The following is a 27408-nucleotide window of genomic DNA, read 5'->3' as shown; positions in this document are numbered from 1 at the left end:
AAAATGGACTAACACATATGGGGTCTCACTATGCTGCCCAGGCTGGTCTTGAACTCCTGGGCTCAAGTGATCCTCCTGCATCTGCCTCCCAAAGTGCTGGGATTACAGGTGTGAACCACCATAACTGTCCTCTGTTTCTTTGTTCTACTGCTCTGTTTGTTCATAGTCAATACCGAAGTGTTTTCATTTTTTTGAACTCATGTATTATTTATAATATATAGTAAAGCTAGTTTCCTTCTTTGTTTTCAAAAACTTCCTGGCTATTCCAGAATTTTTTTTTTCATATAAACTTAAGAATCAGCTTGTTTAGAGCCTCTCACCAGACCTTTCCCCACACAAAGCTAAAATTGGGTTGTTAGTTTTATTGGGAAATTATAGATTTATTCAGGAAGTTTAAACTTGATAAAATTGAGGCTTAAGGCATGGTATTTCCTTTTATTTGATTATCTCCCTTATGTTCATCAGTAGAGTTTTGCCTTTTCATATAGATCCTATACATTCCTTGTTAGATTATTTCCTGAATAGTTTGTTTATTGTTATTGTAAATAATTTTTAAGATTATATTTGTAACTGGTAGCTGTTTCTATATAGGAAGCTATTTTTTCACTACATTTGTAACACTTGATTGAATTTTTCTATTTTTCTCTAATGACATATCCACTCATTATCACGGAATTTTTAAACATAGAATCAAATTTTCTACAACTAATTGCTCTTTTACTCCTTTCTTTTTCTCTTTTCATTGATTAATACTTACGTAGAACAGAGTTAAGAGTAGTTTGTCAGCATCCTCTTCCTATTCCCAAATGTAACAGGAATTCTTAAGTCTTACCATTAACTATGATGCTGCCTTTTTATATGCATCAAACATATTAAGAAATTATCTATGCCTACTTTATTAACAATGTTTAAAATAATTAATGTGTGTGACATTTCATAAAATGTATTTTTAGCACAAATAAAGATGAGTACATGATTTTATTCCTTTGAGAAATACGGGAAAATATATTACTAGATTTCCTAACGTTGAACTACCTTTGCCTTCCCATAATTAAGCCTATTCTTTTAAAATTCCTGATAAAAAACATTTTATCATGAAGCTTATATTGATACATGGTTTGTAGCTCCCTTTTGTGATATTTCTGACAGGTTTTGTCATCAATTCTACTCTGTATTTGCAAAATAATTTGGACGCTTTGCTTCTTTCCTCTGCACTCCTGGATGCTTTAAACAGTATGAAGATTTTGAAAATTTTATTGACTTAAACTAAAAATTTCTGGTCTGGTGGTTTTTTTTAGAATGAATTATTTAATAATTTTTTCAATTTGTATCTGTAGTTGTTCTGTTGAAATTTTGCATCTCTTTTAGGATCATTATCGGTCATTCATATTAGCCAAGAAATTATCCCTTTCATACAGAGTTTCAATTCATCTTTCACAGAGAAGAGAGAAATAATAAATTTCCTCTGGCTGTTTGTCTGTTCCCCCCACACTGTGTCTGATTTTGTGTATTTGCGTTTTGTTCTCATTATAGTTATTTGAATAGCTAGAGGGTCATCTTTTTAAAAAAAAATTAAAATGAGCTCAAAAATTTATTACTTCTCTACCACTTTTCTATTTTCCAAAGGATTCATTTCACTTTATTTTTAAGGTAAATTTTTCTTGTTAATACTGGGTTAAGTATGGCAGAAGTAGGCCTCTACCAAATTTGCCAATTCTTTCTCCGCAGTGACTATTCTCTATTTTATCCCCATGGCCCAATCTAGTACAGATTCTTATTTCATTAGTATTGTTAATGGTGGCAAATCCATACAGGTCTGCAGCAACAATTGTTGCCTCCTCAGAAGAAGAAATTCAACCAAAAGGGCATAAGGCAGAGTGAGAAACTGAGGCAAGTTTTAGAGCAGGAGTAAAAGTTTATTAAAAAGCTTTAGAGCAGGAATGAAAGGAAGTAAAGTATACTTGGAAGAGGGCCAATCCGGTGACTTGAGAGTCAAGTGTGCAGTCTGAACTTTGACCCGAGGTTTTACATGTTGGCATGCTTCCTGGGTCTTGCATTACTTCTCCCCTGATTCTATCCTTGGGGTGGGCTGTCCACATGTGCAGTGGCCTGCTAGCACTTGAGAGGGGCTGCATGCACACTGTGTTTACTGGAGTTGTATGCATGCTCACTTGAGGCCTTCCGCTCTTACCCAGTCAAGTGTTTCTAGAGGAAGATCATATACTCATTAAATACCATTTTGCCTCTAGGGTGCATACTCAAGCCCACTTGCCCAACTCCTGAGATTTTATCAGAAAGCCACTGATCACCAGTTTCAGGTTTTTTCTATCTATTTGTAGACTGCCTTTCCCTGGTGCTGGCTGCAACCAATTATTATTTTAGAGAAGCAGTGTATCAACCGCCTGACCATCACTGACGGTTGTCTGGCATTCCTGATGGGGTGGGGGAGGAGCCCTTTCCTGTCCTGCTCATGTCTAACTAGCTACCAACTTTAACAGTATGAATTAGCCACCACCTGCAAACTGTGCCTTAGGATAGTAAAGAGTATTTTAGCAAAAATATGCCTCCTGAAAACACTTGGGGGTTAAGATCAACCCATCTAGTGGGGGAATTAAATGGACTAAGTGATGGATATGATAATATTGGCCTATAAGAAGTCTATTAAGATCCAGAAGTTCAGGATGATGTTCATACTACTGCTGAGTCAGGCAGGAGGCTGTTGATAAGACTTTGGAATCTTGACATAGGAGGATTTTAGAGTATAAGGGCCCCCTTACTTTAATCCAGTGCTCACAACTTTGGCTCCACATTAGAATCACCTGGGGAGTTTAGACAAATCCTGATGCTGAGGCCATACCACAATCCAATTAATCAGAATCTCTAGTGGTGGGACCCAGACACCAGTCTATTTTTATAGCTCCCCAGGTGATTACAGTGTTCAGCCAAGAATGAGAATAATTACTTTCATCTGCTTCGTTATTGGTAGGTACACCTGAGCTGGCTCTGCCTTCTTCAATGCACACCTGCTGTGCTGTGCACCCCATTCCACCCCACCTCAACCCCTGACCCATGCAGCTCAAGATTTTTTGTCAAAGACCCAAGTAAAAATATTTTTTATCTGACCCAGTACATTCAAATGTAAATAAATTCATATTTATAACTGGAACAAAAGTTAAAGAGAAAATCAACCTTACTTTGTGTAAAGCATTCTGGTGTTTTTTTATTCTACTCTATTTCACTCTAATAAAAATAATAATAATAATCTGGACACAAGCCATTACACAGGTTCCTTGACCACTAACTGGTCATGACCAACAGTTTGAAAACACAGCTTTAGACTATCTTTTACGTTACATTCTCCTGTCTTAGCCCTCTTTATTGGATACCGAAGTCTTTGACATCTAACTCGTAATCACAGCAGCCCATTGTTACAAAGGACTTCTTATGCACCAAGTACCTAGTCAACCCGCTGTAAGGGAGAAAAAGTAGTATCTTCTCCTTCCCCATTGCTAGGTTCATGGCTGAGACCCAGTAAACCACAAATAAAATTTGTAGTCCCTCAACTTACTGGATGGACCCCCGCTCAGCCCAGAGGACCCAACTAAACCTGAAAAACTAGTTCAGACCATGCCAGAAAAAGGAGAGTCAGACATGCCTCATACTCTCTTTCCTTTGGCGTGCAGGCACACAACTGACCAGCATTAACATTAAAATAGAGATCCTAACACTGACAGAACAGGCTCTTTGTGGCAATAAGATATTAAATTCCGACCTGATTCTAGTGTAGTATCACATGACAGATAGCAGTGCCATAAAAGAAACCAAAGTATTTTACCCCAAAATATATTTATCTGACATTGTTTGAAATGGCTCTACAATGCTGTCTCTTGCGGGGGAAATTTCCATTAATTCCCTTTTCTTTGCATATCTTTTGCTGCTCCTTTTTCAGCCAAATCAAGAGATTGGCTGAGAGTCTAGCACCTTTTAAGGGTATGAATAGGAAACATTTGCCATCTATTGCCTCTCGGGGGAGCCACCTGTAAGATGGTCATCTACATAAAAAGAACTTTGGTCTCCACACCCCTGACCTTAACCCAGACTCTTCTTTCTATTGATACCAGGTCTTTAGATAATAACTTAACTCTTTCAACCAATTGCCACTCAGAAAATCTTTGAATCCACCTATAACCTATAAGGCCCTACCTACCTTCCACTTGTCCTGCCTTTCCAGACAAAACCAATGTATGCCTCACCTGTACTGATTGATGTCTTTTCTCTCCCTAAAATATATAAAAACCAAGCCATAACCCAACCACCTTGGGCACATGTTCTCAGGACCTCCTGACCCTGTGTCATGGATCATCTAAAACCTTCGCAAAATAAACTTCTAAATTGAGACCTGTCTCAGATACTTTTTGGTTTATATATCCTTAGGAAAAAATACAAATTAGCAAGAAAAAAGCATAACAAATTTATTTTATATAAGCTTTATGTACCACAGGAGCCTTCAGAAATAAAAACCCAGAGACTCAGGAAAAACTGTGTATCCTATGGACAGTTGTGCAGAAGTATGATTGGAGTATAAAAAGGTATGATCTAATGGTAATAAACTGAGAGGAACTCTCCAAGGTCCATGATATGGTTTGGCCAGGGATATGGTAGCCAGGGATATGTGTCCCTGGCTAATGTTGAATTGTAATCCCCAGTGTTGGAAGCAGGGCCTTAAGGGAGGTGATTGGATCATGAGGGTGGTTTCTAATGGTTTAGAGCCATCCTCCTAGTGCTGTCCCATGATAGAGTTCTCACAAGATCTGATTGTTTAAAAGTGTGTAGCACCTCCCCCTTCACTCTATTCCTCCTGCTCCAGCCATATAGGACTTCCCAGGTTTCCCTTCCCCTTCTACCATAATTGTAAGTTTCCTGAGGCCTCTCCATCCATGCTTCCTGTACAGCCTGAGGAAATTTGAGCCAATTAAAATTATTTTCTTTACAAATTACCCAGTCTCAGGTAGTTCTTTATAGCAATGCAGGAACAGACTAATACAAAAACATTGGCAGATACCTGAAAATGTGGAAGCGACTTTGGAACTGGGTAATGGACAGAGGTTGGAACAGTTTTGAGGGCTCAAAAGAAGACGGGAAGAAGACAGAAAGTTTGGAACTTCCTAGAGACTTGTTAAATTGTTGTGACCCAAATGCTGGTAGTGATATGGACAATGAAGTTCAAGCTGAGGAGGTCTCAGATTGAGATGAGGAACTTATCGGGAAGAGGAGCAAAAGTCACTCTTGCTATGCTTTAGCAAAGAGACAGGTAACATCTTCTGCTCTAAGGATATGTGAAACTTCGAACTTGAGAGAGATGATTTAGGGTATCTGACAGAAAAAAATTTCTAAGCAGCAAAGCATTCAAGAGGTGGCCTATCTACTTCTAACAGCATATGCTTACATTTGTCAGCAAAGAGGTTATCTGAAACTGAAACTTATATTTAAAAAGGAAGCAGAACATAAAAGTCTGGAAAATTTGCAGCCAGGCCGTGTAGTAGAAAGGAAAAATCCATTTTCTGAGGAGGAATTCAAGTCGGCTGCAGAAATTCACAAAGTAAAGAGAACTGAATGTTAGTAGCCAAGAAAATGGGGCAAATACCTCAAAGGCATTTCAGTGACCTTTGTGGCAGACCCTCCCATCACAGGCCCAGAGGCCTAGGAGGGAAAAATGGTTTCATGGGCTGGGCCCAGGGCCCTGCTGCTCTGCACAACCTCAGGACACTGCTCCCTGCATCCCAGCCACATAAGCTCCAGCTGTAGCTACAAGGGCCCCAGCTATGTGTCAGGTCACTGCTCCAGATGGCATGACCCGTAAGCCTTGGCAGGTTTCACATGGCGTTATGCCTGCTGGTGCACAGAGGGCAAGAGTTGAGGCTAGGGAGCCTCTGCCTAGATTTCAGAGGATGTATGGAAACACCTGTATGTCCAGGCAGAAATCTGCTGCAGGGGTGCAGCCCTCATGAAGAACCTCAGCTAGGGTAGTGCAGACAGGAAATGTGGGGGTTGGAGCCCCCACACAGAGTCCCCACTAGGGCACTGCCTAGTGCAGCTATGTGAAGAGGGCCACAATCCTCCAGTCCCCAGAATGGTAGATCCACCAAAAACTTGCACTGTGTGCCTGGAAAAGCCACAGGCCCTCAATGCCAGCCTGTGAAAGCAGCCAAGGACTCTGTACCCTGAAGAGCCACAGGAGCAGAGATGCTTAAGGCCTTGGGAGCCCAGCCCTTGCATCAATGTTGCCTGGAAGTGAGATATGGAGTCAAAGGAGATTATTTTAGAGCTTTAAGATTTAATTACTCCCCTTCTGGTTTCAGATTTGCATGGGGCCTGTAGCCCCTTTGTTTTGGATGATTTCTCCCTTTTGGAATGGGAACATGAAGCCAATGCCTGTACCCCCACTGTTTCTTGGAAATAACTAGCTGGTTTTGATTTTACAGGCTCATGGGCAGAAGGGACTTGCTTTCTCTCAGATGAGACTTCGGACTGTGGACTTTTGATTTAATGCTGGAATGAGTTAAGATTTTGGGAGACTGTTGGGAAGGTATGATTGTCTTTTGAAATGTGAGAAGGCTATGAAATTTAGGAGGGGCCAGGGGCAGAATGATATGGTTTTGTTCTGTGTCCCCACTCATATTTCATGTTGAATTGTAATCCCCAATGTTGGGGAAAGGATCTGGTGGAAGGTGATTGGATCATAGGGGTGGATTTCGCCCTTGCTGTTCTTGTGAGAGTGAGTGAGCTCTCACGAGATTTGGTTGTTTGAAAATGTATAGCACTTCACCCTTCTCTCTCTCTCTCTCACTTGCCAGCCATGTGAAGACATGCTTGCTTCCCCTTTGCCTTCCACCATGACTATAATTTTCCTGAGTCCTCCACAGTTATGCCTCCTGCACAGCCTGTGGAACTGTGAGCCAATTAAATCTCTTTTCTTTATAAATTACCCAGTCTTAATTGGTTATTTATAGCAGTGTGAGAATGGACTAATACAGGGGAATGTTAGAAAGGCATGATTGTGTTTTGAAATGTGAGAAGGACATGAGATTTGGGAGGGGCAGGGGCAGAATGATATGGTTTGAATTTGTGTCCCTGCCTAAATCTTATGTCACATTGTAATCCGCAATATTGGAGGAGGACCTGGTGGGAGGTAATTGGATCGGGGCATGGATATTTCCCTTGTTGACTAATACACATTTTGAATCCATTCTCTTCCCAGGGGACAGCATGGAAATAGAAACAAGCAAAGTGTAACAATTTTTTATCCTGGGATGGAGACTACATCTCGGAGGAAACAAAAGACCAGAATGAGATTTTCAGATACTGGGAGAGGACACTGATGTTTACATCACAGAGCTTTGATGTGATGTAAACACACATACATCACAGGGTGTGATGTCAACATACATACATACAAACATCATAGAGCTGCCATGGGGATTAGTGCCTCTTCAGTAGAAATGAGGCTGCTTCCAAAAAAAATCCACAAGTTCTTTCATCTCTCTCCCTTCTCTCATTCTCTCTCTCTCTAAAAGATGGGGTCTTGCTCTGTTACCTAGGTTGGAGTGCAGTGGTGTGATGATAGCTCATTGCAGCCTCAAGTTCCTGGGCTCCAGCAGTTCTCTCACCTCGGCTTCCCAAATAGCTTGGACTACAGGTGTGCACAACCATGCCCAGCTCTAATCTCTTCGCTGGATTTACCGAAGAAAGTGGCTGGATGTGTACTCCCCAGAGGCTTCTTCCAGTTCTAAAGCAAAGTATTCTATGAGAAACACAGTGTTCTAAAAGCCAATCATAATGCAGTTGGGAGTGATGGAAAAATAGTCAAAGGGAACTCAGCAAAGTAGGTATTTGTTGAGCATTAACTAAGTGCCAGACATGCTGCCTCCTGAAAATAGTTTATTTTTAATTTAATAGGTAGTAAATAGATATAGATATTTCCCTCAAGGATGTCTGGAAGAATGGAATAATGGTTAAGAGTACGGGCTCTGCTTACCTTCAGCTCCCTGTTATCAGCTATGTGACTTTAAGCAAATTACTTAGTCTCTCTGTTTATAGACTTCCTCAATATTGTAGTCTGTAAAATGGGAAAAGTCATCTTCTACTCTCGGGGGTTAGAGTGAGGATTAGATAAGGTAATGCATATAAAGCAAATGCAGTGTCAGGGCTCAGAACATGATTCTTCAAAATATGGCACCTTGGTCTACTGAGCATTGTAAGCTGAAGGAAACTGAGAAAACAACAGAAGCAGGAAGGTTACTCTTTGACCTTCTTCCACATTTCTTCCCTGAAGAAGGCCATAAAAGAATTTTCTGACTAATGTCACCTGAAAGTAGTTTGTTAGACCCTCACTCCAGAGGTATCCTGCTCTATACTCAGAGGTCAAAAAGAATGTGAAAAAACAGGCTGTATTAGTCTGTTCTCAAATTGCTATAGAGAACTACCTGAAAGAGGGTAATTTATATATAGGAAAGAGGTTTAATTGGCTCATGGTTCTGCAGGTTATACAGGAAGCATGGCTAATGATCCCCCAGGAAACTTACAGTCATGGCAGAAGGTGAAGAAGAAGCTGGTACATCCTACATGGCTAGAGCAGGAGGAAGAGAGCAAAGGGGGAGGTGCTACACACTTTTAAACAACCAGATCTTGTGAGAACTCTATCACAAGAAAGCACTAGGGGGATGGTGCTAAACCAATAGGAATCACCACCCCCATGACCAAATCTCCCTCCACCAGGTCCTTTCCCCAATATTGGGGATTACAATTCAACATGAAATATGAGTGGGGACACAGAACAAAACCATATTATTCTGCCCCTGGCCCCTCCTAAATCTCACGGCTTTCTCACATTTCAAAAGACAATCATGCCTTCCCAACAGTCTCCCAAAATCTTAACTCATTCCAGCTTTAACTCAAAAGTCCACAGTCCAAAGTCTCATCTGAGACAAAGCAAGTCCTTTCTGTCTAGGAGCCTGTAAAATCAAAACCAGTTAGGTACTTCCAAGATATTTACAATTTCCAAGTTTCAAAAAAACCTTACAATTATGGTAGAAGGGTAAGGGGAACCTGGCAAGTCCTACATGGCTGGAGCAGGAGGAAGAAGAGTGAAGGAGGAGGTGCTACACTCTTTTAAACAACCAGGTCTTGTGAGAACTCTATCATGGGACAGCACTATGGGGATGGCTAAACGATCAGAAACCACCTCATGATCCAATCACTTCCCAACAGGCCCCTCCTTCAACACTGGGGATACAATTCTATGTGAGATTCAGGCAGGGACACAGGGCCAAACCATATCATTTGTGACTGTGAAGTCACAAACCCCACACTAGACATGGATGTTCGAGCCCGCATCTTAAAATTCCACCTGCTGGAATTTTTTCTTTGCCTAAATTTTTTTCCTTTGTTTTTTTCTTTGCCTAAATTGTGACTTTTGTTTGAACCTTGAGAGTTAATATCAGCCATTTACACATATGGCTGGATAAAGAACAAAAGGGCGAAGTTTGATTTAAGAAGAGATTTAGAGATAAAAGAGTATCACTAAGGTAGGTGAAAGGAAACACAACATAACACAAGGACATGCTATGTTTAGAAACTAACTTACCCAGGGTATATTCTGCCTTCAGACACTCGCCTTGTTTATATCATCCTGCTCTGTTCCAGGCTCACTCACACACAGATAGGTGCTGCAGGAGAAGTCCTCTGATTCTGTGTGGCTATCATATATCCCTGCTAGCTATTCTGTAGTCTGTCCGTCCAGCTTCTAGGTAAATATCCTTTGTTTTTCTTTTTGTGCTGTCTCAGTGACAGCAAGGGGCAGTATGCAGCAGCTGCCTCCATTTTATGGCACAGCAGACATTTCTTTAACACCTACTGTGATTAGATCATGGTGCTAGGGTAGAGAGGATAAATCATGATCTAGGCCTGGCGTCACCTTTAGGATCCAATCCATGGATCAGCTCACTGCAAAGTCTAAATATTGCTAATCTATAGACTAATATCAGAAAAATAGGAAGAGATTTTTATCTGTAAAGATATTTACACTTTCTACTGGTAATTTTCATGGTATAAAATGCAGAAATAATCATTTTACAAAGGCCATAGTGTCTTTTATATTTCTCTCCCATGTCTCAAGACTGAGAAGATTTAGTCTTTAACATGAAATAAATACCAGAATCAGTTAAATAAACATAAAAGAGTAATCAAATGAATATATTTTGTTAAATGGAAAAATCTACTGAATGTGACTTATTAAAATCCCTTTATGATACTTGAAAAATGCTGAATGAAAATCACTTTACTGTTTTTGAATAAAAACTTTCTAGTGTAAAGAGATTGAAAAAAATGAAATGTGAGATTCCATAAGAACCTTTGCACATTCATACTCACTGTGAAGTGCACTGGGCTCTTTTACTCTTTGGTTTCTTAGCTCTTTGAGGCTTTTTTTTTTTAACTACCAACTCTCTCCTTTTCCTTTTCCTATCAAATCAAAGGGTGAAAAGAATGTCAAGGCAGGTTTTATTGCCTCTCTCCTAGTGGATTTGCTGCTCTGAGAATAATATCCTCACCTGGCTGAAGAAAGACAGACCTAGGCTGGACAAGAATGGGTCCCCTAAGACTCCTTCCAACTGACCAGGGATTGCTCCTGGCCTGGACCATTCAGAGTCTTTCTTTGGAATCAGTTAAACTCATTGGGCAGGTCAGGAGTGCAGAACCCTCCAGATAAAGGTGAGAGGAAGAGGGAAGGGACTCAAGTGGTTGGAGTCAGTGTTTCTATTTCCCAAACTAGGCCAGTGAGTATCCAGAGGGCAGGGACTGTGTTCTTTGGTTCCCCAGTGACCACCACAGTGTCTAATGCATAGTAGATGGATGTCTAATGCATAGATATTGAATGACTGCTTGATTAAATGAAATAATTAGTACGCCATGTGGTTATCATGTTGCTCAGGGCATAGATTTCATTTTTGTTTTTTGTGTATCTAAAGGAAATAAGCTTTCCTTCTATTTATATTAATTAAGAGCAATTTTATGAATAAATCCTTTTATAGGAAAACTATTTTGCTAGGAGGGAGTGAAGGGGGCAAAGGCTGATAAAGTTCCCATTGGGTACTATGTTCACTATCTGGGTGATGGGATCAACAGAAACCCAAACCTCAGCATCATGCAATACGCCCCTGTAAAAAACCTGCATATGTAACCCAAATCTAAAATGAAAATAAGTAAAAAGAACCAGGTGAGGAAAAATTAAAATACTTTGTAAATGACATGATACAGTGGGAGGAAATTTTACATATTGAGAGTTTTTTGAACATCGACAAAATAAATTAAATTAAACGTAAATTTACCAGCCAATGGGAAAAAAAGAAACCAATTACAATTAAAGAGATATTTGCCTCAAGGTTCTCTCAGTTTGTCTTATCCTGAACTCCAATCCTATCAACCTCCTGGTGAATGGCCCTCCTCTTAGTGCAAAGTCTAGAGTATAAAACCCAGTTTCCTCCCCTTTCTGTGATATTCCAGGGGCATTTCTGAGCCACAAGTAAGTCTTTGACGTCTTCCTGGCAGCCTTCTGACCAGAGCATGGTATTAACAATGACCACTGCCTTGAACCTGCAGCTAACTCTCCTCCAACAAGAACATACATGGGCTTCTCCAGTGTGGCAGCAGCTGTATCCATGGCTGATCATACCCCACCACTGTCAGTCCCACTCAGGGTGGGCTTGTCTACCTAATAATTATTATCTCCTCTCTCTTTGTCCTTGCTATCAGGACTCCACTTTTATTGGATAGGGTTCACTCTACCATGTGTTCAAGGTGACTCTGGGGTGGTTGTTAATTAGTCTAAGCCAAAGATTGGCAAACTGTTTTAAAAATAAATTTTATTATAGTATTAAAATATTCTGGAAATATTTCCAGTTTTGTGGTCCAGATAGTCTCTGTCACAACTATTCAACTCTATGCTGTTATAGTATAAAATTAGCTGTAGACAATATATAGACACTTGAGTGTGGTTGTGCTCCAATAAAACTTTATTTATAAGTATAGGCAATTGGGCAGGCACAGTGGCTCATGCATGTAATCCCAATGCTTTGGGAGGCAGAGGTGGGAGGATCACTTGAGTCCTGAAGTGAGAGCCAGCCTGGGCAACATAGTGAGACCTCATCTCTACTGCAAAACAAACAAACAAAAAAATTGTCGGTGTGGTCGCAAGTATCTGAAGTCCCAGCTACTCAGGAGGCTGAGGTGGGAGGATCACTTGAGCCTGGGAAGTTGAGGCTACAGTGAGCCATGTTCACACCACTGCACTCCACTCAGCCTGAGCAACAAAGTGAGACTCTGTCTAAAAACAAAACAAAAACAGGCAGCAGGCTAGATTTGACCCAGATGCTGTAATTAGTCTACTCGTGGTCTAAGCCAATCATGGAATTGTCTTCTCCCCTACCAGTGATTGTTTTAGACAATGGGCAATATCATGCCATAGGGGCCAATGAGACACAGGACACAGTCTGTTAGGAGTCTTCTCTCTGATAAGAAGGAGAGCCTGCCTTTCCTGACTTGAAAGGGATTGCATAAGAATGTGATACCTGGAGGTGGGCTAGCCATTTTCAGCCATGGGAGACAAGCCTGAGAATGAAGACCCATTCTATGGATGGCGGATTCCCGTTCTATGGAATAAGAAAGCCACATACTTCCTTCACGATGTCATCATGCAACTGAATTAACCAACTTTTATTATTATTATTATTATTATTATTATTATTATTTTATTATTATTATTATTTTGAGATGAAGTCTCAGTCTGTCGCCCAGACTAGAGTGCAGCGGTGTGATCTCGGCTCACTGCAACCTCTGCCTCCCGAGTTCAAGTGATTCTCCTGCCTCAGCCTCCTGAGTAGCTGGGACTACAGTCACACACCACCATGCCTGGCTAATTTTTGTATTTTTAGTAGAGATGGGGTTTCACCATGATGGCCAGGCTAGTCTCAAGCTCCTGACCTCAGGTGATCTGCCCAGCTCGGCCTCCCAAAGTGCTGAGATTACAGGCGTGAGCCACTGCACCCGGCCTGAATTAACTAACTTTAGAACTGCCTGCCTCTTGGCTTTTTGTTGTATAAATAGCCACTTATTGGTTAAAATATTTTTAGTACAGTTTCTATTTTATTTGCAGCCAAAAGCACTAACCAGTAGCACGGCTCCTCTATGGTCACCACAGGCTGTTTCTGCTGCTGTTATCACAGAAGCGGCTCCACTCCCTGGCCCCACTATTGCCCACTCTGACTCTTCTGCAGCTACTCTTGCTTCTCTGCCTCATGATGAGACCATCTGTAGACTCTCATCTCCACAGAGCTACCTAGCAATAGCCCTCCTGCCCCAGTGGAAGGGAGTTTCCCCTACATGTCTATCAGTCAGGACCCTTGCAGATACAGATCACAGAAAATCCAATTCAAAATGAATAAAGCATTTTTTAAAGGAAGGGGGTAGAGTTGATCAGCTCATAGCACAATGGTGCAGATTCACATTCAGCTTACCTATGGGCTCAAACATAATCATGAGTACTCAGTCTCCCTTTTCCACCACTGCTTTTCTCCTTGTTGACTCTTCTCTCAAACACAGTTTTTCCTCACATTCTATTTTCTCGGGAAACATAGTTAGAAAAAGTCCCTCATCTTAACAATTTCCACAAGTGTTCCAAATTCAGACCTATTAACTATGGTTGGGTCACTTACTTGATCATGTTACTGGAGCCAGGAGATGCAATGCTCTGTACAGTTTCAGTCATTTGCCTACCTGCCCCTGTGGCTGGAAGTAAAGTTAGCTCCAACTGAACTATAAGAAAGTGTGCATCAGTCAGGTTCCAGCAGAACATAGATAGTGGTTTCAAACTGGCTAATTTGAGGAGAATTTAATAAAGAAACTATTTTTAAAGGCATGGTATACTTAGAGAAAACAATGGCAATAATGCAGTATGTGGGGTTAGCAACAGTGCAGGAGCTGTTACCAACCCAAAGCCTAAAAGAACAAGGGAAGGGTGTGGTCATAGAACCCAGAGAGGGTAAGGGTAGAGTGTGAGCTATCTGACAGGAGTGATGGTCTTGCATAGGTGAACAGAGCCAATCTCAAATGCCATGGAAGGAAAGAAGCCAAGATGGGATGGAGATGTATGGGGGTAAATTCTCTGATTTCACTTTTCTCCAAGGCTCTTCAGAGTACATTTCACTAGTCAAATCCAAATGGAAACCAATGAGCAAGGGGGCTTACTGATACAGTCCATACAGGTATATCCAGCATTGAGTTCAGAAGTAGTTCCCCAAGGAAAACAAAGGATATTAAACAAATGAAGGGGATTGGCAGGCATTACAAAAACCAGATCTTCACTACAATAACATTTTGCCTTTTCAACACAAAACTGATGGCCTACTAGATGAAGAGAAATATTGCATCTAGAGCTCAGCGTACCTGATGTTCTTCCTTCTAAACCAACTCTTGACTTACCAACACCTCATTCTGTCTCTTATGGTTTGATTTGGTCTAATCTACCCTCACAGTTGCTGTCTCTCCAGCTTACAATATCTACTCATCACATGACATTTCCAATTCCTTTTCCACTTTTCACACTGCCCCCTTCTCCCAAACAGTGTTCAGTTCTAGCTAAATTCCTAACCAATCTCCTCCACTTGGCCTAGGAATTTCAGTCCATTTTTCAGATCTTGTCTCTGCAGCAGTCCCGTTGGGCGTGGGCTAGGCTTCCACTCTGGAGGGCTAACTCCTAGCCATTGGCCTTTGTGACACATATTGTTTGGTCCACAAAATGCCTTGCTCTGGATTTCCTATATTATTCCTGCACCAGCCTTTGGACAAACCCAACTTTTGGCTGACTACAAGCAGAGAGAGTGCAGTCTAAACAACAGCCAGCCTGGATTGCTCCAATTATAGGTTAACTTACACAGGGTGTCAGGAGAGGGGGCATCTTCTATTTCTTTCTTCTAGGCAATGCTGATGATAGAGAAGGAGTGACAAAGTAAGTATGCAACTTTACAATTTGTTTCTTACTAAATTGAACCAAATCCATCAGAAAAACAAGTTTTTAACCCAGGACCTTTTTCTTTGTGATCTATTATTTTTGTCTCTTAATTTACTAACTTTATTTTTTCAACTCATTTTATTTCTACTAACTAGCTTTAGTGATTTTCTTTCCTTCTATAGAACCTATATTTCCCTCTGATCAGTAATGAACTTTCAACAGTTGCTTTCAGATTTAAAGTTTGCTTATAAAGAAGTTACGCTAAGTCTCCATGTCCCTGAACAAGTCCAGCCCCAACTCTTCTCCAATGAGCAATTCTCTCTCCTGAACAAGAGCCCCTGTCTTTTATGTCCTCTACCCCAGAGTATGTTCACTGCTTCCTTTTCCAGAAACAGCTTTTACCTTCCCTCCTTTAATCCAGTTTCTTAATCCTGATTGCTGAAAACCTCATGTTCCCTTCAGGGTGTCTCCCAAGTGGCCTAGGAGTCTTCAGAGAAACTAGGATCTTTCTGCGAAACCTCAAGGTGGCTGAGGTGTAAATCTAGATCAGATTCATTTAGCCTACCTCTTTCTTCCTGCTTAGAACGAGTGCCAGATCCAAGGTTCTTGTTGCATTTACATCACTATTCTTCAGCATTTCTTTCCTTTCTTTTCTTTTCTTTTCTTTTCTTTTTTTTTTTTAAGACAGGGTTTCTCTCTGTTGCCCAGGCTACAGTGCAGTGGCATGATCATGGCTTACTGCAGCCTCAGCCTCCTAGTAGCTAGGACTACAGGCCCACACCACCATGCCTGTCAAATTTTTTATTTTTTATCGAGATAGGGTCTTGCTATGTTGCCCAGGCCTATCTGAAACTCCTGGGCTCAAGCAGTCCTCCTGCCTCAGCTTCACAAAACGTTGGAATTACAGGCATGAGCCACTGCACCCGGCCTCTTCAACATTATTTAGAGCCCACTGTGTGGCCCTAAGTGTGGCTCTACCAGTCCAGCCTGCAAGTGTCTCTTCTTCCTCTTTTACTTTGTTCAATCTTTATCCTCTCCACTTTTTTCTTCCCCTGCTCCCCTCTCTTTTCTATTCCCTTCCTCCTGCTAAACACAGTGGCAGAGGAATGCACGAATCAGATTGCAATAGCAGGAGACATTCTGGTCTATCTTTGTTTAGCTCTTATCCTGGATTCCAGCTTTATACTATTTTCTTTATAATAAACCCAAAACCATTCCACAGTGTCCCCTAGTCACCCCAAAAGAATCATATTGGCAATGAAACCTAAATAATTTCCTTTTTTTACCATCCTTCACATAGATGAAACCTCTATTGGAATTGATTAAAGCTGGATCCAGGAAATCTTCTGTTCCAAATATCCAGTTTCCTCATGAGAATGGTCTTAAACAAACTTGTAAGCCCAAGAATTTTGTTCACTCCATGGATACTTGTGATGATATAGTCCAGAGAAGGAAAGTTCCAGGGGTTGCCCACATGCATGTTACAGTGAGCAAATTGAATATCCCATGTCCCAAAGATAAGAACCAATAGTTGCTTTGCCTAGAGATCTTATTATCAAGAGGAAGAAAGTACACAGGCTCGTGGGGGCTGATCCTTTCCAGGTCAGGAAAAGCTGTGCTACATTTACGTCCTGAGGTCTTGGTGTCCAACACTATGCTCTTTCTGAAGCCAGTTATCTTAAGTGAGGTTTGGGCAAGATGACAATGGAAGCAAGAAATCTGCTGATGGCAGGAAAATGGTTCTCATGCTAATAAATATGAACAGGTGGTTGAGCAGCAGGTTCTTAAATACTGTGCCACTACAGGGAAGGGAAGACAGAAGACATTTGCACTTGCCAAAATATCCTGCCTTTAATAACAACTTTACACTGCAAATGCAAATGGTGTGTTAAACTCAGTGGGAGAATAGTATGATATTACCATCATTATTTAGTGGAACAATAAAACAATGTTAGTGGAGCCCTGCTGGGCACTTGTATGGCACTTCACATTTTCAAAGGCTCTGACAGGCAGCAATTCATTGTGAGACTTTCCACATGTTTTCTCGGTCTAACAGTGCTTCAGAGGCATGTACTGTAAATAACTCTTTTCAACATGTATATACCTTAATGCAGTCACAGGACTGTTCTTTATCCTCAACTGACAGTTTTTAAAGGTGCTGTGACCATGCAGGAAGTCAAATTATGGACTGGTTAGGGAACTAGAGGTTAGCAGTCTTTAGCTTGAGACACTAACCTCTAGTCATGGAGAATAAATAATATTAAATTCTCTTCCTGGTTTTCACTTTTCTGTGTGTGTATGTTTCTGTTCAACATACTCCATTAATGAAGCCCCAGAGTCTTTAATCAGATTTTGTAAATGCACATGCACCAAGTTTGTCAATATTAAACCACTTCTATCTATGCCCTCTTCTCACAGACTTTGCAGTCTAAACTACTATCCAAATATGTAGAAGCAATCTATCCCATAAATGACTTATGGTACATTTTCATTGGCTCAAGGCACATATTTCTTTCGAAAATGATGCTCCAACTCTCTTGGATTATTTTTCATAATTTATTGTGGTCTTTCTCTGGGTTGAACAACTACACTAATATTTATTGCCCACGTCTAGGAAAATTACTCTAATTAAATATGAGTGCTGTGGACAAGTTAGAAGAAATAGACTTTCAAATTGGCTTTATGCTGAAAAATTGCATTAAAAAACAAATATTTAAATCAGTGCACTTCAATTCAGCATCTGTGAGGTTCTGCTACACACTAAGCACATGCTAGGCATAAAGATACCATGGTCAATACAATGGGACTCCTGCCTTGAAAGATTTCACAGCCTATCTGGGTAAGGAAAAAACTATGTGCAGAATAAAGCATAAAAGTGTTTAAGAAAGAGATGTGCACAGTATTTTATATTACGTATTATAATATATACATATTATATGGAGACACAAAGGGGGGAAATTCATTTGTTTGGGATCATGGAGTAGTCAGAGAAAGCTAGAGAAAGGAGACAGCAGTTCACTTAACTACGAAGGTGAAGTCAGCAGTCACCAGGTGGAGAAAAACCACATAAGCAAAGGTGGAGAAGTAAGAAGATGCAGGTCACTGCCCTTCCCACTCTGTCCCTCATCTACTCCCCTGGAGCCCAAGGATCCCAGCACAGTATGAAGTCAACACACAGTGAGGACTTGCTGAATGCACACATGCATGTATGGATGAAGGGGTCCAGGGAGGAAGCCACTGATCTCAAAATTGGGCCTACACTGAGAAGCTGATCTAGCTAAAGCATGACATCTGACAGAGGGCCGTTGCTGGACTACTGGGAAAGGCAGATGAGAAATCTTAGAACTACAACTGCATTTCTCACTGGGATGAAGCTGTTGCCCATGAGAACATTTGCAGCAGAAAAACGTCGGAATCTGGAAAGGACATTAGAGGGCATCTAACCCAGCCCGGAGATATTAAAATGAAGGGTTCAAGTCTACACAAGACCCTAGATTTTGTGTCCAGTAGTGGTCACCCCACAGTTACGGCTGAATGACCCATCACAGCCAAAGCCTCTGACCACCAAGAAGGCAGGCCTATATGGAAGGAAAGCAAGCCGGGAGGCAAGCCAGGAGGCTGCTGGCCTATGCATCTGGGCTTTAACAGAGATTTGGCAGTCATTTTGTTTTTTCCTCTGCTCCTTGCTGGAAGGGAAACTCTCTTGAGCCTAGTTCCCATCACAGTAAAGGAATGGCCTTTCACAGCCTGATACACAGAGACAAGCCAGCCTTCAGTCCGTCTGGGAGAAGAAGGGCTTTTGTGGGACTTGAGCAGCCCTGTTCATCCTTTTCCCCTCGCTTCACCAGGGCAATTGGTTGCTAGTTTCCAACGCAGCCCTTCCAACTCTTACAGGAAATTCCTAGAGACTAATTAATCTGGCTACAAAGTCTTTGGCAGCTCAGCTCTGAAGTCGTCCTTTGAATTCTAAGGCAACCAGCAGAGGCACCTGGGCCTCTGTTCCAGAACTTTCTTCTCAGCCTTGGTCAGGAGACATGGGTTGAATTTGCGTCTCATTTCTCCACATGAGATACAAATTGACCCTCGATTTCCTTACCCCAACATTCTCCTCCACCAGGTGTCCTGAATCAGATATTCTTGCTACAAAAGAGGCAGTTTTAACCCAGTGGTTCTTAAATGTTAGTATGCGTCAGAATCACCTGTTGGGTTTGCTAAACTGCAGATTGCTGGGTTCCAACCCAAGTTTCTGGTTCAGCAGGTCCAAGATGGAACCTGAGAATTTGAGTTTCCAACAAGGCCTCAGATAATGCTAATGCTTGTGTGCCATGGCCCACACTTTGGAGACCACTAAATGCTGGTGGTGGTTGCTGTTGTTGTTATTCTACAAATAAGTTTTCTCTGCCCAACTATGCTTCAAAATTGCCAGGAATTCCTGAGTCAGGAACCAGGCCTTATATTTTTGGTCTGCAAACAAGCTCTTCTCTGCCCTCCTACATCTCAAAATTGTGTTCTGTCCCTCTCCTTGGGAAGAAAATCATTTCACCAATTAATTACTGTTCAGTTTACTTACAACTACAACAATTTTGCTCCTGGCATCATGAGGCATTAGTAATACAGATTATTTTATTTCCTGTCCCTTTTATCTAGACCAGAATCTTAGTTATAACCCCCAGGCCCAAATACATATGTAATAAAAACAATAAAACAAAACAGCTCAGAGAACAAAGGCAGTTTTCTCTTCTAAGAAAAAGGTACTTCATTTGAAAGCTTATGCAAGCTTTAGATACAAAATGGAGTTACATGCATATAGAGTGATGGCAAATTGCCTGCTAGCATTCAAACAGGCTCCATTACTGAAGAGTTTTTCCCTGGAGAAGGTTAGAAATTGGTGCCAAAATTAATTAAGGAATAAAGGTGAGTGGATCTTTTTCTCTGTTGAATAGAATCTATTTCATGTGGCCTTTCTCGCTCTAGTAACACCAAGCTAGGTATGATGTGTTTCTCCACTTGAACCCAGAGCCCTCCCCGGGGGGATGCCAGGACAAGACCACTCTGCTAGTAGTGGGATTAGGTAAATCCACAGACCCCTACTCATAATGATTTTCACACTTCAGACTACCAGAGGGGAAGATGATCCATAGGAAATATTTCACAGCTCAGAGGACAGAATTATAAGCCAGTTTAGGAGGTGGTTATTGGGCACCTCAAGAGGATGGCCTCAGGTGGAAATAGAGAGTGATGTGATGCACTTTGCATGTTACCAGTACCAAAAGCTCCAGTTACCTGCAGGTGCCATGGGCTGGGGTGGGAGCAACAAAGCAGAAGCTAGCGGGAGTTTGCAATGTAGACTGAACATGGAAGAGAATGTTGCCAAGAGAAAGAAATGACAGAGTCATGGATGTGTGATGACTCTAATAAAAATTTAAGGTTTAAGAGTGAGCACCCCCTAAGAACAGCATGGATGGAGGATCTCTAAACCCCACCACTGAGAGATCCCAGGGAGCTAATGGTTCTCTTTGGTGAGGACATGCCCTCTTTGATACCAATATGAAGAGAAAATACATCTGAAGATGAGTGGCACCTTCCTAGCAAATCACCCCTTAGCACCCAAAACAAGCTGGAATGCTGGGATGGACTAGAAAAATGATTTAGATTAAGGTTAGAGCCAGACAGTCTCTTCAAGGAATGGTGTTATCTAGGCACAGAACCACAGTGGCAAGGTGTCAGTTCACCATGCTATGGTCTAAATGTTTGTGTCCCCCCAAAATTAATATGTTGGAATCTAATCTCTAATGCAATAGTATTAAGAGGCCTTTAGGAGGTGATTAGGTTGTGAGGGCAGAACTCTCATGAAGGGGATTAGTCCCTTATAAAAGATGCCCAAGGAAGCTTATTTGCCTCTTTCACCATGTGAGGACACAGCTAGAAGGCATCATCTATGAGGAAATAGTCTCACCAGACAATGAATCTTCCAGTGCCTTGATCTTGGACTTCCCAGCCTCCAAAACTGTGAGAAATACATTTCTGATTCATAAACTATCTAGTTCATGGTATTTTGTTATAACAGACTGAATAAACTAAGCATTCTTTTTTGCTAGGGCTGGACTAATCATGAATGCTGAAATTATAATCATCCAGAGTTGACAACTATCCAACTTAGCTCTGACAAGTACAAAGATTAAGGATCTGTTAAAATCCCACACATAAAATGGCATTACATACACATATTCCTTATCTGTATCTGTGATATGTTAGTTGGTGCTAGAAATGCTAATTTATGAAAGTGAATTGGAGGCTGGGCATGGTGGCTCACACCTGTAATGCCAGCACTTTGGGAGGCCGAGGCAGGGGGATCACTTGAAGTCAGGAGTTCAAGACCAGCTTAGGCAACATGATAAAACTCCATCTCTACTAAAAATACAAAAATTAGCTGGGCATGGTGGCACTCACATGTAATCCCAGCTACCCAGGAGGCTAAAGCAGGCGAATCAGTTGAACCTGAAAGGTAGAGGATGCAGTGAGCCAAGATCATGCCACTGCACTCCAGCCTGATTGACAGAGTGAGACTCCATCTCAAAAAAAAAGGTTGGGGGGGGGGGTGATTGGGCCTCTTTGTCAAATAGCCTTTGACTATCAAATATAAACGTTATCTTCTCCCTAGAGTTCCCTGGATATACTACCACCCTCAAGCCTTCCAACTGAAATCAGTGGATAATGTGAAAAATCACTGAGATCAGCAAAAGACAATTAAGGCACATCAGCACATTGTCTACTAGAGTTGGTCACTCTATTAGCAGGGATTGAAAGGCTTATTATTATTATTAGCAGGGATTGAAAGGTTTAGGACTGCTCCCTTTCATTCCTAGGAGAGATCCACATCCTTAGAGAGGTTACAGAACTTTATTAACCATGCTACTAAATATAGCCTTAAAAGTTGGAAAAATGTTTACGGGCTGGTATGTAGGAAGACAAGGCAATAAAGGTTGATGGCTTCTAATTGTTCTGTAAAGGAAGAATATGAGGGAAAGTAGTTGCGTACAGGAGTGGAAGAGTTTGGGGGAAGAATGGAGACGGTCAAAGTCACCATTACGGAGAGTAGGAGAGCAAGCAGATCGCAAAATAGAATAAGTACCCTGAGAATTACCCTATGTTCTAAGAAGAATACATGTTTAGTGTTTCAAGCTAAGGAATCTGGGAGTGGCCAATTCAGAGATGTATTCCTTATCTATAAGGAACATCTGAATTCCTGGTCCATCCTATGGAACACAGGCCATACAGGGGATTGAGGTCCTTTATTTTGAGTTAAATGAAGATTGCCAGGTAGAGGTTGCTATGGAAAGGGTACTAGTGAAGAAGCTATGTAAGCTGCATGCTTTTTACAAGTGGTTGTGGTTCTCCTGTCCAGCTCACTGCCATTGAATTGCCTTGTACGTAAATCCCCTCAATAAACCCCATGTCTCGTTTGCGCACTCCACATCTCTTTTTTGGCCTCTCAAACATGGTGCCATCCCTACTGAAATCAATGGGGGTCCAGCATGACCATCAGCAATCCAGCCAGGAGGTCAGAGGAAACCCTATGAGCATGAAGAGGATGGGACTGGGAAAGGGGAAATCCATGGGGGAAATCCCAGGCTGGCCATCCATGCCTATATGGAGCCTGATAGCCACTATCCTTGATGGATGGGGCCCACCACATGAGTACAGGGACACCCTGAGAATGCTGAAGGGTCTGGAAGAGTTGTTGCAGGGATTGTATGTAACTAAGCAAAAATCAGTTGCCTGTGGCAGCCACAATTGGCTGGCTGCTCCCCACTGCTTTGAGCAGCCACTGAGGCTGAGCTCACAGCACAGGTAGGAGTTCCTCAGGTACAGGATGAGTTACAACTAGAAAGCAATGCAAGATTAGCTCAAACTGAAATGCTGGAGTCCTTACTATCCCACTTTCAGGCACAGGATGACAAAATGGAGACCCTGGCTTATCAGGTAGCTCATTTGAAGGATCATTGGCTGCCATGGTAGGGCTATCATGGACTAAATCACCCTGGAACCCTAAGTCCTAGGACCTAATGGAGAACTCTAGTGAGAAGGAGAACAAGGACTGGGACAAGCTCATAGAGGTCCCCATCCTCTCTGCCCATCCCATAGCCACTACCGAGATAAAGGCAGACCAGCTGCACCCACAGAGAGGTGACCCACAAAACCTGCCCTCACTTGAAAGATAGCAGCACACCACAATGCAGGACTGAACTGCTGTGGAAGTGGTGGAGCTGGGAAATAGGTTCAGGCAGAAAGAGAGAGAGAGTCAATCACAGGGTGACTTCTCCATCTGTGGGACACGGGAGCAAAGGGTATTATACTCTCTGAACTAAAGATGAGTAAAATGACATCTATCACAAACCACCAGACCCTGAGGCAGCGCCTCTAGGGTGCCAATAATGAGGTTTGGACCATATCCTTCCTTAGCTGGGCAGTTGCAGCCTGCAAAGCAGCCTGGCCAAATGAGGGAGATGTCCCCTTGTCTCCTTTGCGATGGCAGACTATGGAGGAACTGCAGGACATTCCCCAGGAATTAGGGATGAAGCATGTTATCTACGCTGATCATACCAAGCTCCTGACAATGAACTTTCTTCTGCTGGCATGAAAGACACCATCTTACAGTCAGCACCCAATCAATGGTACAGAGCACTAGTGTCTATCCTGAGTCCCTTGGTAAGACAGCCAGTGTCTCGGGCAGCCCAAGCAGCTGCTGACCTAGATGACACTGTGGAGAAAGTACATAGGTGAGGCATGTGCACTATTTGAACGAAAGACAAGGGAGCCAAAGGGAAGGAGACAGCCAAGGGGCCCGTCAGGGTGCTGACAAATGTGGCATGACCTGGTAGTGGCAGGGACACCTACTGACAAAATAGATAAACACCTAATGCCATTCTGGTCAGACTGTGACAGAACCTCAAGCAAGAACAGCGTGTCACTAAGGAGCCTCTGGCTCAGCCCACCACCTCTCCTACAGCGGGCTGGCAGGCACTAACCCCTTTAGTCTAGAATGAAAGCCAAGGCCCCAGAATCCCGACAAAAGCAATGGTGGCCAGGGTGAGGCCACATGTAGAACTAACTATATATTCATCACCTAAAAATAAAAAGACTGTTTCTGCCCTGGTGGATACTGGAGCCAAATGTACTTATACGGTAACATTTATGGGTTCCAAGGCCTTGTTACAACAATAAATGGTTATGAAGAGGGGGCTGTGAAAGTCAGACAGCCAAAACCCTGCCACCAAAACCCTACTTAGTAAACACAGCTTTCATCCCAGAATACCTCTTGTGAATGGATATCTTATCAGGCTTTACCCTCTAAACAACTGGAGGGGAATTCCAGCCGAGAGGGTGGTGAAGCACATGATCAACAGGATCGCAAAATGGACCCCGGTACAGCTGCCAGGTCTGCAGCAGGCAGTAGCACTGAAGCAATATGGCCTGCTGGAGGTGCAGGATGAGATCATGGGACTGCTAAGGAGTTAGCCCAGGTAGGCATTATAAGGCCAGTGTGCAACCCATACAATGGCACTGTATGGTCCATGTGGAAACCTGATGGGATATGGAGAATGACCATAGATTACCGAGAATTAAATAAGGTAGTCTCCCCAGTGTATGCAGCTGTTCCCAATATTGTCTTCCTTCTAATGAGGGTAGGATCCATGCTTGGCACATACCACTTTGTTGTAGATTTAGCTGCTCCAGAGTCAAGAATAATTTGCATTCACCTGGGAAGGAGAACAATGGACTTTTACCATCTTGCCCCAGGGATATTTACATAGCTCCACTGGCTGTCATGTACTGGTGGCTACAAACCTCAGTGATGGACCACCCTGGAGTGGGTGCATGTTTTCCATTACATTGAGCATAAATGCCAACTTCTGAGTCTTTTTCCAGCTTAGAAACTGCAGCCTCCACCTTGTCGTCTCACTTGGCGAACAGAAGATGGGCAGTCAATGCAGACAAAGTCTGAGATCCAGGCTTACCAGTCACATTCTTGGATGTTATCTGGTCGGATAAGACTAAAGTGCTTCTGTCTGCTGTCATGGATAAGGTGCAGACCTACCCACATCCTACCACATCAAAGCGGCTGCAAATGTTTTTAGTTCTCCTAAGGTATTGGCGTCCCTTTACTCCCCATTAGGCCCAACTCCTTAGGCCCCCCATAAGAAGGAAGGGGGCCCACTGGGACTGGTCCACAAAGGAGGGTGAGGCCTTTGAACAAGCTGAAGTCCTAGCGAGATGAATAAAAGCCTTGAGGGTTCTAGTGCTGGGACAGCCTTGTGAATTGGATGTGGTCTGTTACCCTGAGGGGTTTGGGTGTGGCCTGTGGCAAAGGCAAGGAGGCTTTAGGATTCTGGTGCTTTTAGGATTCTGGTCCTCACTACAGAAAGGGCTGAAGTTAGGTTTACTGCCATGGAGCAACGATTCTGCGCCACACATTAGGCCTTATAAATGGAGGACATTACAAAGGGGGTCCCAGTGCTAGTATGCACCCAGTACTCCACAGGCTATCTTCCGGAAACCAAAGTCTGAGAATGCTCAGATACAGACTGTGGCCAATTGGCATGCATACCTGCAACAGAGGAGCACATTAACTAATAGCCTCTTGAGCAGAGCTCCATTAGATGCTTGGCCCTGTCCCCTGTGTGACAACTGAAGGTCAGTCTTTGACAGAGGCCACTGAACCTCCATAGTCTTTCCTTCATACAGGAGGAACAGGGCACAATTCCTGACCAACCCTGGTATGTAGACAGCTCATCACGAGGCAATCCTTGCATTGGGATAGCCATGGCCACCAAGCTGTCCACTGATAGTATCTGGCTTGATACAGGCAAAGGACATAGTAGTCAAGGGACTGAGCCACAAACTGCCTGGATTGTCCTTCTCTATAAGGCAGAGCCCAGCACAATGGTGGCAGGTAGACCACGTAAAACCTTTGCCTCTCTCTGATGGCTGCCACTATGCCTTGACTTGTACAAACACCTGCACAGGGCTACTGCAGGCAAATCCCAGCAATCGTGCCACCCGGAATAGCACCAGAGCAGCTGTTTGTAGCCTACAGTATCCCCGCTGATATTGGTGGTGACCAGGGCTTGCACTTTACCAGATATTAAGTGCAGGAATGGGCAGAGGCCCTGTATATCCACAGGCATTTTCACCTGCCATACGACCGTACAGCAGCACGGCTGATTGAACAGATGAATGGACTGTTGAAGCAAAACTCTGGCAGGTGCTATCTGGCTCTGTGGACACATAGCTTACCAGCAGCTGTCCACACACTGAATGAACATGCCCATTCCCATCACCCCAGCACATACTCTTCTGATGCAAGGACCTGATATCATCATCAGGATCCAGGTGGACAGTGTAAAAAACAGTACACTTTTGCCCCAATCTGGGACTCAAAGTAACCTGATATTGCCCTGGCTACAGGACCTATGCACCGGCAAACATGTGGCCCTGGAAATGTCAAACCAGCCACTGGCTGGTTCGTTTTTTCTGCTCCATGGAGGAAGGGTCTAGAACAGAATATAACACCCTAGAACAGAGTATTTTACACCTACTCTTCATACCTCTAAAATAATGAATCATAGTGCTCCCTTGTTCAAGGGGACAATAATCCTCTCATTATGGAACCTTATGATAGCCCATTGTCTTACCCTGGCCTTCTGCAATGCGTCACTCATGGGGGCAAGTCCATTTGGTACTGTAAACCAAGCATCCAGCCACTGGCCAGAGTGGTGTTCTCTCAGAATGACAGCACTTTCTGTGCCTTGTTAATTGGCCATGACTTGCTCTTTTTTTTTTTTTTTTTGAAACAGAGTCTTGCTCTATTGTCCAGGCTGGAGTGCAGTGGCACCATCATCCTTCATTCACTGCAATCTCCTGCTCTGTGGTTCAAGCGATTCTCTTGCCCCAGCCTCCTGAGGACTAACTGGGATTATAGGCACCCACCACCACGCCTGGCTAATTCTTGTATTTTTAGTAGAGATGGGATTTCACTTGTTGGCCAGGCTGATTTCGAACCCCTGACCTCAAGCAACCTGCTCACCACAGCCTCCCAAAAAGTGCTAGGATTACAAGTGTGCACCACCATGCCCAGCTAACTTTCCCTTTCTTATACCCACCAAACATCTCACCTTCCGCCCGTAGATAGTGTGCAGCAAACCTCTTCACTGACTGGGCATAGACAGTAGTCTCCCTCCAGAATAAAATAAACCATTGGGTCTGTGGAGAGCTGCCACTCTCCTCCACCATGGACCTGCCATGGTGCATCCAAGCAGCTAATCTGAGTACCTGGAGCCACTTCT

The 27408-nt window shown here is 42.7% G+C and overlaps 2 long non-coding RNA genes across 3 annotated transcripts; one reads left to right on the top strand and one right to left on the bottom strand.

Annotated features, from left to right (window-relative positions):
- Positions 1 to 1910: 1910 nt before the first annotated feature.
- LOC139363582 (uncharacterized) lies at positions 1911 to 8380 on the bottom strand. The gene is made up of 3 exons (XR_011624240.1): positions 8036 to 8380; positions 7595 to 7786; positions 1911 to 2205 (listed from the first exon to the last, which is right to left on the bottom strand). It is a non-coding gene; the product is annotated as an uncharacterized lncRNA (long non-coding RNA).
- Positions 7754 to 11858, top strand: LOC139363581 (uncharacterized). 2 transcript variants are annotated; one of them, XR_011624239.1, is made up of 4 exons: positions 7754 to 7882; positions 8541 to 9584; positions 10576 to 10767; positions 11560 to 11858. It is a non-coding gene; the product is annotated as an uncharacterized lncRNA (long non-coding RNA). The 2 variants fall into 2 exon arrangements; XR_011624238.1 differs by having other exon boundaries at positions 10533 to 10767.
- Positions 11859 to 27408: the final 15550 nt, after the last annotated feature.

This window comes from Macaca nemestrina, chromosome 6 (genome assembly GCF_043159975.1).
Source record: "Macaca nemestrina isolate mMacNem1 chromosome 6, mMacNem.hap1, whole genome shotgun sequence".
Classification (NCBI taxonomy): Eukaryota; Metazoa; Chordata; class Mammalia; order Primates; family Cercopithecidae; genus Macaca; species Macaca nemestrina.
The sequence above is the reverse complement of the archived record's forward strand: the minus strand, read 5'-3'. Positions and strand labels throughout refer to the sequence as shown.